Here is a 15,810-nt window from a genome sequence, read left to right as displayed (position 1 = left end):
TGTGGATCGAGAGTTGGAGAGTGAAAAAATGGGCGAGTTCCATATGCAGAGATAAAGATTTGCAAATAGAGGCAGGTATTGTGGTACACAGTGAAAGGCTCAATTCTTCATTCGACAAATTTGCTAACGATCAGAAACGAAAAGACAAGAGCTAACCATTTATTCAAAGCCTTTCACCAGCTCAGGGCAACGGACGCAACATTAGACCGGGTAGACTATTTTTATTTTTTTTTAATATTGATGGTTTTAAGCTTTAGATAGATTTTGATATATATGCTGCTTTGCAAGATAAAACTGATGATTTCTCCAGCATTATCATATCGAAAAAATAACAAAACGGTTTTGTCCATCTGAAACTTTAACGATGATTCTCTCACAGGCCTGCTGAGAATTTCTAGCAATTCCTACTTTATTTTCAGATTTCCATCATTCACGGTTCTTGGTTTAATGTTAACCTTAGTAGTGTTTGCATCAATATCAATTACGTGCCAACTACAGAGAATATTTCCTGATTCTAAAAATCCATCAGAAATGCTTGTCACCATGATGAATGAACAGAACCGAACTCCTTTTTCATGACCGGGCATCAAGCCCGGGTGGCAGCGGTGAGAGTATCGCATCTTGACCACGAGACTACCAGGGAGATCAACACGTGCCGTGATATCTTTGTTCCTTGACACTGTGTTTGCCATTTACTTTGTGACCATTTTCGCTGCAGACCAGATCCTCAATTTCTTCCAGTTATTACAGTGTGAAGAAATGCTATGTGGACCATCGTTCGGTGTGGCTCACAGCCATTTATCTATTCCATTGCACGTTTCCAGTATTTATTTGAGAGCTTCGTGTGCTCTGGTGTTTCCAGGGCAAACGGGAAAGTATTCCTCTTGCGATCGTAAATGACTTAATAATGGGCCTGAGTTGAATTGGTCCCATTGCGTTATAATCCCCTTAAGTAACACGTTCTCATTTTAACTCACGCAGACGCTTGCCCGAGAGGGGTAGATGCCTCACGATTATATCCACTCCATGTCCTTCACGTCAAGTCTTTGGACCCCCACACAAGATTCTTTGACAAAAGGCAACTTTTGGTGTAACGGAAGCCATTTCCCCAGACAATGACAAGCGTTGTGGTTAGGTGAGATATTAAATGGGCGGTGAGCTGGGATAGAGCCTCCAACCTTCTCATGTGCACAAGAAATTTCAAAATCTCACTGACCCAAGGAACCTGGCAAGACAGCACTCAGCGAACATGTGTCAGGAAAGTTCCGTCAGGAAATTTGTCAAATTCAAATATGGGAAAGCAGAACGCTCCACTCCAGGTAGGAGTCAAACTGACAATCTTCGTAGCCAACGTTAGACACGTGACCCATCACGACATTGCGATACCGCAAACACTTGCGTCATAGCTTGTTGGTTTGTAACGGGGAGATAGGCAGAAACAGGAATTACAAGGTGAACAACCAACAAATGTAATGGCTGCCATGAATAACGACCCCAGATCTAACAAACGGTCCCTGTTAACTTTGTTTTCTCCATAGGTTCTGTCAGACCGCTGAGTTTCTTTGAATTTGTTCAGATTTATGTAAATCAGAATGAAGCTTGAGACAATTCAGCGTAGATGCTGCTTCTGAAATTTAATAATTAGTGATGTGTAACGACACGGCAGTGAACCCTTCTGTTAATTAAACTGAACACCCAGATTACCTCATCTCGCCTCTTAATATGTTAAAATATGAGTGATACAAAACTCCAAAATTCCACGATTTAACGAAAAGGATATCTATTCATTTTAACAACTATTCACAAATCAACCCTCGCTTTCTCTTAACTGCTAAATATCTGCCTCTAACTCAATAAAATTGTCCAGTTCCAATGGAACACTTATTGAAATTATAGCAACTTAATCTGAAATCGATGCAGGGGCTGTGGTTGTCAGTATGTTCCTTTTTCTGGCTGAAGATCTCCATGCATCAACTTCGTCCTTTTACTGCAAATATGTTTCAAATTATAAAGGTACCTTGGATCGAGAGTGTTTCGTTGACAGTTACACTCTTGATATCAGTTACTCTGTCTGACTTTGAAGCTACCTGCCTTTTTTATGCCTCCAGCACTGGATCGTCTAATTCCTGGATGTTGGCAAAAGCCATAAATTCAAGTTGGATTGGGTTTGCATTTCCTGGGGCATAGGAAAGAACGAATTGTTAAAAGGTAACAAACTCAGGTATCTATTTCACAGTCAAATCTGCAACATCTTCAATTTTCCCGAACACTATGAGACTGCTGGTTAGTCATGTTGCAGATATTTGTAAGCTCTCAGTTCAGAACAACATTCACTCTCCCTTAACGGTACACTATACGCCTTCAACTTCATAACAAGTGTCTTCACGATAAATTAGTAGAATTCATGAATTCGAACTCCCTGATCGGGAATGGAACACTGACTGTGGATCTGAGTGCACCAAATCCTCACCAGTAAGCTATCAGGGAAAAAGACGGCTCTCTTCTGCCTTCTCTCACTGATTCCGTTTTTAACTTTTCAGTTGCGATCATTTTGCCTCCAGATCACTTTCTCCCTGTCGGTGTGTTTATCCGGCATGGAAAATGAGCCTTTGTGACATCGTCTCGATGAAGAATATCATGCAGTCCCAGTTTCCAGCGCTTGTGTGTTCTGACCTTTCAAATGCTCATGGCAATGAGGTTACCCCTTAATCGCCAATTGCAGAGGAGGGAAGTTCCAGACTATCAAACTCCGTTCTCATCCCGTGGGGAAACTGCAGGTTTTGGGTCGGTGCATTTTGGAAATTGAAATTTGCACAAGAGCAGCGAGTACAACTAGTTCAGCTCACAGTCCTTTCCATATCCCAACTGACCTCAAAACATTCTCATTATCTGGAGAAGTAGGTTGTGCTCCACCTAAAGCTGCCTTTTGACGGAGGACCTTGCCGACGTGAAGCACATGGAACTCTCAGGAGATATACCAAAATATTTCCTTCTGAGTCTGGTACACTTCTGGTTCAGAACTCGAGTTTCCTGATTATCAATAAAAAATGTCTAGACCTGAGAGAAATGGGCGTTGGTTCAGATGGGTTTTCAGTCTGTCAAAATGAACACAGCTGGAAGTCCTTTGAAATTTGTGATCTGACTAAATGCAAACCGCAGTCCCAATGGAATCATAACTCATCACTTCAACATAGAACATAGAACAATAGTCTATCTGTAGTTGTGGCTGAGTGGTGAAGGCGATGGACTTGAAATCCATTGGAGCATTCCCATGCAGGTTCGAATCTTGTCAACTACAGAAGAGGGTGAAATTGGCGTGGGTGGCACAGTGGTTAGCACTGCTGCCTCACAGCGCCAGAGACCCGGGTTCAATTCACGCCTCAGGCAGCTGACTGTGTGGAGTCATGCACATTCTCCCCATGTCTGGGTGGGTTTCCTCTGGGTGCTCCGGTTTCCTCCCACAGTCCAGAAATGTGCAGGTTAGGTGAATTGGCCATGCTAAATTGCCCATAATGTTAGGTGCAGGGGCAAATGTAGGGGAGGGGGTCTGGGTGTGGACTTCTTGCGCTGAAGGGACTGTTTCCACACTGTAACTAATCTAAACTCTACAGCACAGAACAGGCCCTTCGGCCCACGCCCCCACCACTCTCTGGAAAAAGAACCTACCCCTGACATCCTCCCTATAACTTCAACTCTTCATCTTAAATTTATGTCCGCTTATAACACTCTGTTGTACCCGGGGAAAAAGTCTCTGACTGTCCACTCTATCTATTCCCCTGATCATCTTATAAACCCCTATCAAGTCACCCCTCAACCTTCGCCGGTCCAATGAGAAAAGACCTAGCACTCTCAACCTATCCTCGCACGACCTATTCTCCATTCCAGGCAACATCCTGGTAAATCTCCTCTGCGCCCTCTCCAAAGCTTACACATCTTTGCTAAAATGAGGCGACCAGAACCGCACACAGTTCTCCAAATGTGGCCTTACCAAGGTCCTGTACAGCTGCAACATCACCTCACGACTCTTGAATTCGATCCCTCTGGTAATGAACGCTAATACACCATAGGCCTTTTTACAAGTTCTATCCACCTGAGTGGCAACTTTCAAACAACTATGAGCACAGACCCCAAGATCCCTCTGTTCCTCCACCTTACTAAGAACCATACCGTTATTCCTGTATTCTGCATTCTAATTTGTCCTTCCAAAATGGACAACCTCACACTTGACAGGGTTGAACTCCATCTGCCACTCCTCAGCCCAGCTCTGCATCATATCTAAATTCCTTTGCAGCCGACAACAGCCCTCCTCACTATCCACAACTCCACCAATCTTCGTATCGTCTGCAAATTTACTGATCCATCCTTCTACTCCCTCTTCCAAGTCATTCATCAACATTACAAACAGTAGAGGACACAGAACTGATCCCTGCGCAACTCCCCTTGTAACTGGGCTCCAGGCTGAATACTTGCCATCTACCACCACTCTCTGATATCGACCGGTTAGCCAGTTCTTTATCCAACTGGCCAAATTTCCCACTATCCCATGCCTCCTGACTTTCCGCATAAGCCTACCATGGGGAACCTTATCAAATGCCTTACGAAAATCCATGTACACTACATCCACTGCTCTACCCTCATCCACATGCTTGGTCACCTCCTCAAAGAATTCAATAAGTCTTGTAAGGCAAGACCTACCCCTCACAAATCCGTGCTGGCTGTCCCTAATCAAGCAGTGTCTTTCCAGATACTCATAAATCATATCCCTCAGTACCATTTCCATTACTTTGCCTACAACCGAAGTTAGACTAACTGACCTGTAATTCCCGGGGTTATCCCTGTTCCCTTTTTTGAACAGGGGCACAACATTCGCCACTCTCCAGTCCCCTGGTACCACCCCCGTTGACAGTGAAGACGAAAAGATTATTGCCAACGGCTCTGCAATTTCCTCTCTTGCTTCCCACATAATCCTAGTCTCCAGGTACTTTCTCTCTACAACTGACGCATCCATCAGCAGCAGTCGATGTCAAGCAATGTCAAGCTCTCATAATTATTTATGTATTTAACTGATACTTTATAGCATTGTTTGCAAACTGAATATTTCCACATAAGAACACAAATGAAGGCACAGAAGGAAGATCTATAACGAATTTCTCCTTGTTGTGTTAAAGAATATCACAAAAGATACATATTTGCTGTGAAAGTTCAGATAGGGCAGGAACAATAGTTCGATTTTTCATTCTTCGTCATTTCTAGGAGGTGTGTTTTGGTTATTATGACAGAAGTTATCGCTCATTCCTAATTAGCCAGAAGTCAACTCGGATAAATGCTGCGGATTTTCAGTCAATAATGACATTGGGCAACATGATCATATAAAATACACGAACACCTGATGAGGAGCCAAATACTACTGTTAACGGATACCTATGAACGTGCATTAATTGGGAATATCGCAATGATGAGAAGAAACAAAAAATAGTGATAGGGGCACGTATCAGCATTTAACATAAGCGATTCTAAGATATGGATTCATGCAGGCATGGTCTGTGGCAATTGTGGCATTTGCAACATTAAATTTTCTTAGACGTTCTTTGAGGTGATTCATCTTTCTGATGGGAAAGAGAGTTGGGCACACATGGGTGAGTTAACACGCTGGTTCAATAAAATATTCTGAATGCACGTGTTGTCAGTTATTTGCCCCTGTGGACTTGCTTACTCTAAATAAATGAGGGATGATTTGTTTGCGTCTTAGAGATAACGTGTGAAGCTTCGGGAGTACTTTCACCTTTTGAAAGACAATGCACGGTGCAGCGAACGGCCCATTCTTTGCCATTTGCTACACCATTCTCGCACTTATTGGTGTCCCTGGTAACTAACGTTTACAACAAACCTTTGTATTTTTTTAGCTACGAATGTGTTGCGTCTTTTATTCATGATCAAGCACATGTTCTTATATGTATTGAAAATTTTTCAATTGTCTGTTAATGTGAGCACGTGGTAATTTATATGGTTGCATTCTATGATATGATACAGTTTAAGGTTGAACTAGAAATTAAAATTGCAGGGGTTCTATTAATATTAATCCACTATTTTCAGAGCATTGCGTTTTCGTTTTTAGTGTTGCACAAAATAATCCCGTCGTAATGCAGAATCACGGATTACGACGGGGTTGTGCGATTATTATATGAAAATAATTCTACTTGATAGTTGCGAGATCAAATATAATTTAGTTTATTGGCATAGCAATCTACATTTTGATTACTGGACCGATGCAAATATTGCAGTCTAGTACGTTCACACTGGAGATTTTTAATGAGATTTGGGGACTTCCTTTATTCATTCATGGCACGTGGTCGTTGCAAAACTTGATGTTCAACCATTGAATTTCAGAAAGGGTTGAGGAATTGAGTGAAAATGCAATTTTAAAAAAATGGATCATGCATTCAAAATGTTACCAATGGAGTATATTCCGTATGGGTTTTGTAATGGGTCAGACTATTTTACTTGTGTTCGATGTGGTTGACACTGACATCATGAATGTTGGTTGCTTATCTTTGATTTCTATTTGAAATCGTCGGGTTTGACTTGATCCTTCGAGGATTGCCTTAAATACGAAGCGGCATTCATGAGACCTTAAACAAATGAAGGTCACCATGAGAGACATAAGGATAAAATAGAACAGAGTGCACAAAGCTTGAATATTTCATAACATTACTCAGATAATTGGAAATCAGATGCAACGATGGAGCCATTGAGACATGAAATCGCACAATATATCTTATGGGCAGTGGAAGACATCATCACCACTTTTGGACATATATCAGGAATTCAAGAAATGACAGATTTAGCGACCAGCTGTAACCTCAGTTATTAACAATATATGACAGCGATTGATGTGACGAGGATATGTATTAATTGGAAAGTTAGAAAGTTCCATCGAAATGCTGTTGGATGTAGACATATTTTACATCAGCAAACATAGTGTTGCTGGATGGATGGGACATGGTATTCATCAAAACGTCGCAGCAAATATTTTGCATTTTGCAGATGCTTATTTTGATAGCGAGACGTGAGTAATAGTTCACTGTCAAAGGTGGGGTGGGGGAGGCGTTGAATTTATGAAGGGGTAGTTTGCGTTGACTCCATGTGCGGAAAAGTAATTAATCCAGCACTGGATGTTGAACATTCATCAACGGATTTGACAAAGCCAGATTCTTAAAGGGTAAACTTGAGCAATACATTAGATGATTCAAAAGCTGGTGGCATATGTATCATAACATATCTCTGTCCCTACTCCTCACAGAAAACTTGATAGCAATTGCAATCCTCTCCTGAGGACGGTGTGGACTTTCCCGGTGCATCACCTATTACTTGGTGGCAATAGCAGTGAGTGACTTCATTGTCATCATTACCGCTGTTGTACTGAACCGGATTGGACGCATTCACTTTCGGGAGAGTTACCTGTCCACCACGCTTGCTTGCAGACTCGGTGCAGTGCTGGTCCGTTGCAGCCGGGATGGTTCAGTCTGGTTGACCGTGGCCTTCACCTTCGACCGCTTTGTAGCCATTTGTTGCCAGAGATCGAAGGCCAGATACTGCAAGGAGAAAACTGCATCGTTGGCGATTAGAGTAATCTCTGCCTTGAGCTGTATCTAGAACATCCCTTTCTACTTCATCTATCAACCTTTGTACACTGTGAATGGAGTGGGCTGGTTTTGTGACGTTCGAGTGCTCTTCTATACTTGGCCAATCTGGCAAGTCTTGACTGGTTGGACCACACATTTACACCTTTTCTACCATTCTTGCTTATCCTGCTTCTGAACAACTTGACCGTACGGCACATCTTAGTAGCAGAGCACGCAGGAGGCTCCGGGGTGCCGACAATCGTGGTGATATGGAGATGGCCAATCGCAAGAAGTCCATAGTCGTGCTCTTCACAATCTCCATCAGCTTCCTTCTCTTGTGGGCAAGCGATCTCGGGCATTTTCTCTACGTGCGAATTACAGGTGAAGGCTACTTCTCTGGCCTGGATTTTAATGACCCACGGTATATCATTCAAGAGATGGTTAATATGCTTCAGTTGCTCAGTTCCTGCAACAACGTCTTCATCTACGCAATCTCCCAGTACAAGTTCCGAGAGGAGACAAAGAAGGTGCTGGTGTGTCCTTTCAGCACGATCACTGCTGGATTTAAATAGGAAAAAGTGAGAAGAGAGAAATGCTTGTCATGTGTCATATCCTGCAGAGCGACTCTGTGTCTCATCAATCTCTTGAAACAGCATGCAGTGGGTGCAAAGTCAGCAAATTCAAGGAAGCAAAGCCAATAGTCCAGCAAATTCTGTTTCTTGTTGACTACGCAGAAGGATCCGAAACGTTCAAATGTGATGGAATGTGACGGAAAACCTCGGTCTGTGAGTGGCCTCTCAAATTTAAATAAGCCGTCATGATGTTAATATTTCAAAATAGAATGGGAAACGGTCTCCTCAGCTCCTTTACAAAATATTTGTTCGGAAATTTTCACCACTGAAACCAATCTTATTTTTTTGTGCTTTTATCAATAATTCTGAACGATTCTGTGCACGTTATTTTATTGCAAGTCCTGCTTAACTACAGAAAAATAATCAATTGTCTGTCAAAAGTTCTGCAGTAAGAAATAGAGCATCTCAGGTAATCGAAACGGTTAGGCGATGGGCTAGAACAGTTGCTACATGTCATATGGAGAGAGTCGAAAAGATGCATCATTTCATGCAAACGCCGAATAAATTCATGCCAGTTCCACGTGAAATATAATACAAAAGAAGACATGTTTTGCATCCTTTGCAATTGAAAAATATTGAGATTATGTTTAAATATGGACCACAATAAAATTTAAAACAATTTAAATCATAAAACTTCGCAGATCAAAAGAAGGCTATGAAACACAATTTGTACAAAGTAGCTCATGAAAGAGCGAATCAGCGAAGCCTATTCTCCAGGCCGAGTTTCGGAGCCCTCTGACGTCGTCACTTTCAAACGTCTATCCAAATCTCTTTGAAACGTCATATGAATCTGTCTTACACTTTCCTGGACAACACACTCCAAATTCGAATAACTGTATGAGTAAAGAAGTCTCTCTTCACCTCACTTCTGGCTCTCTTGTTAACAATATTGGTACTTTTACTCCTTTGTTTCTAATGCACCATTTTGTGGAAACAGAATGTCCTTCGTTGCACTGTAAATATTGTCTGTAATATTGAGCTGTTCAATAAGGTCTTCTTTTAATTTCTCTGCTCCAAGCAGAATAAACCTTTCTAACCTTCCTTCCCAAAGGAAATTTTCATTTCTGGAATAATTGTAGGAAATATCCCTTGTCCTCTGTCCAGGTTTATGATATTCTTTTTTCAGTTAGGTACCAGGAACTGAGCCAGAGACCTGGTTCTGACAAATGTTTTTTTAGAGGTGTAGCAGCACTTCTTCCTTTTCAGCATTTTACCTCAATGATAAATCCAAGGATCCAAAACGACTTCTTAACAACTGTTTAAGCTTTACTGGTTAACTTCAGAGAATGCTCTTTTTGTGCTTTGCCAGGACCACACTCTCGACCCTGTTCTCCAGCATCTGCAGATCTCACTTTCACGTTATTCCAGCCTTAGCCTCTCTCCTGCATTTCCGAATCTCTTCCAAATTTCTAGTACAATTAATATTGCAGAATGTATAATATGCCTCCTTTTTCTTCCTTGTATTCCCATCGATATCGTGATTTATTCACTCTATCATTACGTAGCCTACAATTATTACTCATATGCACATATTTAGTTTCCACCAATATTCATCTTTCTTTTGAAATTCTCACATTCTCATCCAATGATTTATCAACCATAATGCATTACTAATCAGCTTCGTCACGTTCAAAGTTCAGATGCCTAAGATCCAGCCGAAGATCTTAAACACAGCCTGATTTCGACCCACTTCCAAACAATTTTCAGTATTTGCCGTATTCTGATTACTATTTTCCAAATGCTCCGCCATTCTGCTGTTCTCCACATGGCCTGCCTCATTTACTAGAACCAGATTCTGGACAATTCCATGTCTGGTACGACTGGAAATGTACTCTTCCAGAAACGTATACAACGTACTTTGTCGACATTTCAGACTTTCATTGTCCCATACTTTGTACTTCTCACAGTTCGCCCTAACGTATGTAAAGTCACAAAATATTACAACCCAAATTGCCCAGCGAAATACCCACAAGCTTACCACTCTCTTCCTGCTTCTGACCTGCAGGCATGCAGGGCAACGGCATCATATGACTGAGATGCTTTCTGTGAATTGCTGCCTCGCCTGCCAACTTCATAATGATTTTGAAGGAAAGTTGTGTTCAACAGGAGGAAGAACATCCAACAGAAGGTGGCACTGAGAAGAGACTGTTGAGGATTCTGAGAGAGGTTGCTTGCTCATCATAATTGTGCAAGGCCCCTTGAAGGACCCAGTGACACAAAACAGTGAAGCCCCAAAATTAGATAACTATAGTGCTTCCTTCCCTTCCTCCATTCTCGCTGAAACGAGAGAGAGAGAGAGAAAGAGAAGACTTTAGAACGACTGATCATATTTTAGGGACAGCAGGTCATCAGCACGTTGCATCATCTTGATCTTCAAATATGGCAGAAACTCGGGGAAAGCTTATGATATTTGGGCTATATAAAACGTGTGAGGTTTTGGATTACTAAGGTATCCAGGATGGTCAGATCTTCATTTAGTGTCAGACAGTTACAGTTCTTGAATAATACGTGGTTGACTTGGAGAATCAACTTTTCGCACTGTGCAGCATTCAAGAAAGAGAGAAGTTTCTGGAAGAGTCAACCAGAGGGTTATCACGTGACATCGTGATAAGCAGTCAAGGAGCAGTGCAGAGATGGCACTTGAACCGGTGACCATTCGCCAAGGGAATAGAGAAAGCAGGTGCAGGAAACACAGTATCCTTGGTGCTGTGTCACATGTATTATATTTTGGAGTCCGATTTGTTGAGCAACTTGAGTGCGTCTGGGTGATGACGTGAGAGAAAACCACAGTACCGTTGTGTCGAGGATACGCTGGAAAGAAACGGAGCGGCTGGAAGGCAGATTAGTAATGGTGTGTGACTCAATCGTTAGAAAGAACTACATTTAGTTTTGCAGCTACATTGCGAGGACCTTATGATGTCCTGTCTCCGGGCGCAAGTGTTTGAATCATAAAGAGAATGATTGCATAAGTTAGAGTAAAAAGGTCAGTCATTGGGGTACATGTTGGAGCCAATGTGATGGCGATGGACAGCGTGGAGAACATGAAGGAACCGTTCCGTGGATTTAGATGTAGATTGAAATGCAGGAACGAATCGATAGTAGTAATGTGGCAAAAATCTTAGAAATGTTTTGCATGCTACGAGTTTCACCATTTACGCAAAACCCATCAGCATGACTTGAGGGGTGACATACAGTGGAGGAGTTCTGATTTCTCAGACACTGGGATCATTGTTGCGCAAGAACAATGTTCTCCTGAAGTGATGGGCTTCTCTTCATCACAAAGAGTACAAAATTTGTTGGGGGGGATTTAAACTTACAAGGTCAGAGAGTGAGATGGGTAATGGGCGGAGATTCCGAAAAAAACATGTGAAGGCAAAAAATGAGAGTGTGGAATGTGGAAGAAGAAGTGATGGAAGTCATGCGTATTGACAGTGCCAAAGAGATGGGTGTATTGAAATGTGCAAGAAATCTAACAAGCAGGTGTGTAAATAATCGTCAAGTAAGAACAAAACTGGGGAGCAAGATCGAGATATTGCTTTCTGGGTTATGATATTGCTGCATTGAAAGAAAAGGTCTTGTATAAGTTAAGCAACCTGTGCTCCTGTGCAATATTAAATAAGGCAGCTTCCAGTGTATCCTAAATAGCAAGATCTATTTGCAAAAGTTCAGAATAATGTGCTTTTAATGGCAGTTAATGGAACTTGAAAGGTTTGTATAAACAAGTGGAGTCATATTACAGGAGTTTCTGTTGTACCATGCATCTTTCCTGCACTTTCAGTGGAGGAATATTTCCGGAAGGAAGTCAAGAACAACTGTAATGAAATAAGACTGGATGAACCATCTTCACAGACATCTTAGTGCACAGATAAGAGTACACAGAGCCAGAAGAAATGTACGCATTATTTCCCTCTCACAACCACATATATACCCGTACATATGAAAAGAAACGATCGAATGTAACAACATAATAAGTCAGATGACGCAAACAACCAATTAGAAATGTCATCAGCATGATCATTTACCACAGTTTGTTTTTCTGAATTGACTGTGACCCATGAATGAAACGGAAAAGAATTATCACGTAAACCTATTTGGAGTTATGATTTGGTCGTTTCTCTTGTCAGAAGGACTAAATTTAAAGGTATACGTATTGAATTGTGTTCTCATTAAGATTCAATAAATCGCCTCTTTCCTTGAAGAACTGAAGCTGTACACTTACATGTTCCCCACTGGGAAATATATTTTTGTAATTTTATGTGGTTTGTTCGACTTAGAACAGGTAATGTTTCCTGTACCTTTGCTATCCTGCGTGGGTTGAGGAACTACTTATATTATAACAAGAATTCGTTTTTGCACGCAGAACTATGAAAACTGTGTTATGCTGTCAGACCACAATGATCCCCTTTAGGAACTATTCATTCTGTGAGGATTATTTTCGCACAATCTCACTCTCTGGGCACATTCCCACCTATCGTTTACTCCTAACCCCCGCCCCTACACTTCCTCTAATATATATATCTTTCCTAACTGCAAACAACTCTGAAGATGGATACTGCACCCGAAGGACAAAGAACAAAGACACTTAGAGCACCGGAACAGGCTCTTCGAAACTGCAGGCCTGCGGGGATCCAGACCCTCTATCTAAACTTGCCGCCTATTTTGTATGGCTCTATTCCCTTTGCTCCCTGACCATTCATTTGTATGTCCAGGTACATCTCACCGACCGCCTTTATTCTTGTCCTACCACCTCCGCTGGCAACGCATTCCAGGCACCCACCACCCTCTCTGTGAATAACCTTCCCCTTACATATCCCCTAAACTCTTCCCATCTCACTGTGAACTCGAAACCCCTAGAACTCCCCGAATGTTAAGTCTGGTTCTTTCTCCATAGAAGGTACCTGAGATGCAGAACCTTTCCAGTAACACACTTCAAGATTACTTAATGAAAAGTATGATGAAGCACAGGTGGATTGGTTGGGCCGGGAGAAATTGAAATAAACAAGTGTACAATCTCTCTTGCTTTTGTAGGTGAGCATTATTAAACAATGGGTCAAACTCACAGTCGAGGAACGGAAGGACAAATAATAACAAAATCAGAGAGTTCTGCAGGGCAGAAGGGAACCATATGATCATCTGCACCCACTCCAGAAAGAGGTCCCCAGGTAGTACCACTGTCCAGCGCTGGCTCGGTCGTCCCCTATCTTCATCCCTTTAAAACATATATTCAACTCTCTTTTGAAACATTCCATGTATCCTAGCTTCAACACTCTCCCAACCAATGCATTACAACTCAGAAAATCTCTCTGTGTGATGACATTTCTCTTAAACAATAGACAATAGGTGCAGGAGTAGACCATTCTGCCCTTCGAGCCTGCACCACCATTCAATATGATCATGGTTGATCATCCTTAATCAGTATCGTATTCCTGCCTTATCTCCATAACCCTTGATTCCACAATCCTTGCGAGCTCTATCCAACTCTTTCTTAAATGAATCCAGAGACTGGGCCTCCACTGCACTCTGGGGAAGAGCATTCCACACACCCACCACTCTCTGTGTGAAGAGGATTCTCCTCATCTCTGTCCGAAATGGTCTACACCGTATTTTTTAAGCTGTGCCCTCTTGTTCGGAACTCACCCATCAGCAGAAACATGTTTCCTGCCTCCAGAGTGGCCAATCCTTTAATAATCTTATATGTCTCAATCATATCCCCTCTCAGTCTTCTAAACTCCAGGGTATACAAGCCCAGTCGCTCCAGTCTTTCAGTGTAACGTAATCCCGCCATTCCAGGAATTGACCTCGTGAACCTACGCTGCACTCCCTCAACAGCCAGAATGTCTTTCCTCAAATTTGGAGACCAGAACTGCACAGTGTACTCCAGGTGTGGTCTCACCAGGGCTCTGTACAGCTGCAGAAGAACCTCTTTGCTTCTATACTCAATCCCTCTTGTTATGAAGGCCAGCATGCTATTAGCCTTCTTCACTACCTGCTGTACCTGCATGCTTACCTTCATTGACTGGTGTACAAGAACACCCAGATCTCTCTGTACTGCCCCTTTACTCCATTTAGGTAGTAATCTGCCTTCTTGTTCTTGCCACCAAAGTGGATAATCGTACATTTATCCACATTAAACTGCATCTGCCATGCATCTGACCACTCACCTAACTTGTCGAGGTCAACCTGTAATCTCCTAACATCCTCATCACATTTCACCCTGACACCCAGCTTAGTAACATCAGCAAATTTGCTCATGTTATTACTCATACCATCTTCTATATCATTATCATATATTGTAAAAATCTGCGGTCCCAGTACTGATCCCTGCTGTACCCCACTGGTCACTGCCTGTCATTCCAAAAAGTAGCCGTTTATCACTACTCTTTGTTTCCTATCAGGCAAACAACTTTCCATCCAAGTTAATACTTTGCCCCCAATACCATGCGCCCTAAATTTGCTCACTAACCTCTTATGTGGGACTTTATCAAAAGCTTTCTGAAGGTCCAGGTACACCTCATCTACTGGATCTCCCTCGTCCATCTTCAGAGTTACATCCTCAAACAATTCCAGAAGATTCGTCAAGCATGATTTTCCCTTCACAAATCCATGCTGTCTCTGACTTATCCTGTTACTACTATCCAGATGTGTCGTAATTTCATCTTTTATAATAGATTCCAGCATCTTTCCCACCACTGAGGTCAGACTAACTGGTCTATAATTTCCTGCTTTCTCTCTCCCACCTTTTTTTATAAAGTGGTATAACATGAGCCACCCTCCAATCTGCAGGAACTGATCCCGAATCTATCGAACTGTGAAAATAATCACCAACGCATCTACGATTTCTCGAGCCACCTCCTTCAGTACCCTGGGATGTAGACCATCAGGCCTCGGGGTCTTATCAACCTTCAGACCGAACAGTCTCTCCAACACCAATTCCTGGCAAATATAAATTTCCTTAAGTTCAGGTCTTTCAGCTACTTTTACCTCAGGGAGATTGCTTGTGTGTTCCCCATTGAACACAGATCTGAAGAACCAATTCAATTCTTCTGCCATTTCTTTGTTCCCCGTAATGTATCCCCCTGTTTCTGTCTTAAATTTTAGTCTTAACCATTTTGTTGCCTTTCACATTCCTAAAATAACTTTTACTATCCTCCTTTATATTATTGGCCAGTTTACCTTCGTACTTCATTTTTTCTCTGAGTATTTCCTTCTTAGTAATGCTCTTTCGTTCTTTAAAAGCTTCTCAGTCCTTCGTTTTCCCACTTATCTTTGCTATGTTATACTTTTTCTCTTTTAACTTTATGTGTTTCTTAACTTCCCTCGTCAGCCACGGCCACCCATGCCTCCTCCTAGGATCTTTGTTCCTTTTGGAATGAACTGATCCTGCAACTTCTGCATTATAAACAGACATACCCGCCATTGTTTCTCCACTCTCACCCCTGCTAAGATATTGCACCATTGAACTTTGACCAGCTCCTCTTCACCTCATTCCTCGGAGTCTCACTAACAATATTGAAGTTACTACTACATATCACTCACATATTAATTAATCGAAATAA

The 15,810-nt window shown here is 41.9% G+C and overlaps 1 non-coding gene across 1 annotated transcript; it reads left to right on the top strand.

Moving 5' to 3' along the window:
* The first annotated feature begins 3,216 nt into the window (after positions 1-3,216).
* trnas-uga (transfer RNA serine (anticodon UGA)) lies at positions 3,217-3,298 on the top strand. Its single transcript has one exon. It is a non-coding gene; the product is annotated as a tRNA-Ser (tRNA).
* The last annotated feature ends 12,512 nt before the right edge of the window (positions 3,299-15,810 follow it).

Source organism: Chiloscyllium plagiosum, unplaced genomic scaffold, assembly GCF_037043375.1.
Source record: "Chiloscyllium plagiosum isolate Xiang-an unplaced genomic scaffold, Cpla_swu_hap1 HiC_scaffold_158, whole genome shotgun sequence".
Taxonomy (NCBI): Eukaryota; Metazoa; Chordata; class Chondrichthyes; order Orectolobiformes; family Hemiscylliidae; genus Chiloscyllium; species Chiloscyllium plagiosum.
The sequence above is the reverse complement of the archived record's forward strand: the minus strand, read 5'-3'. Positions and strand labels throughout refer to the sequence as shown.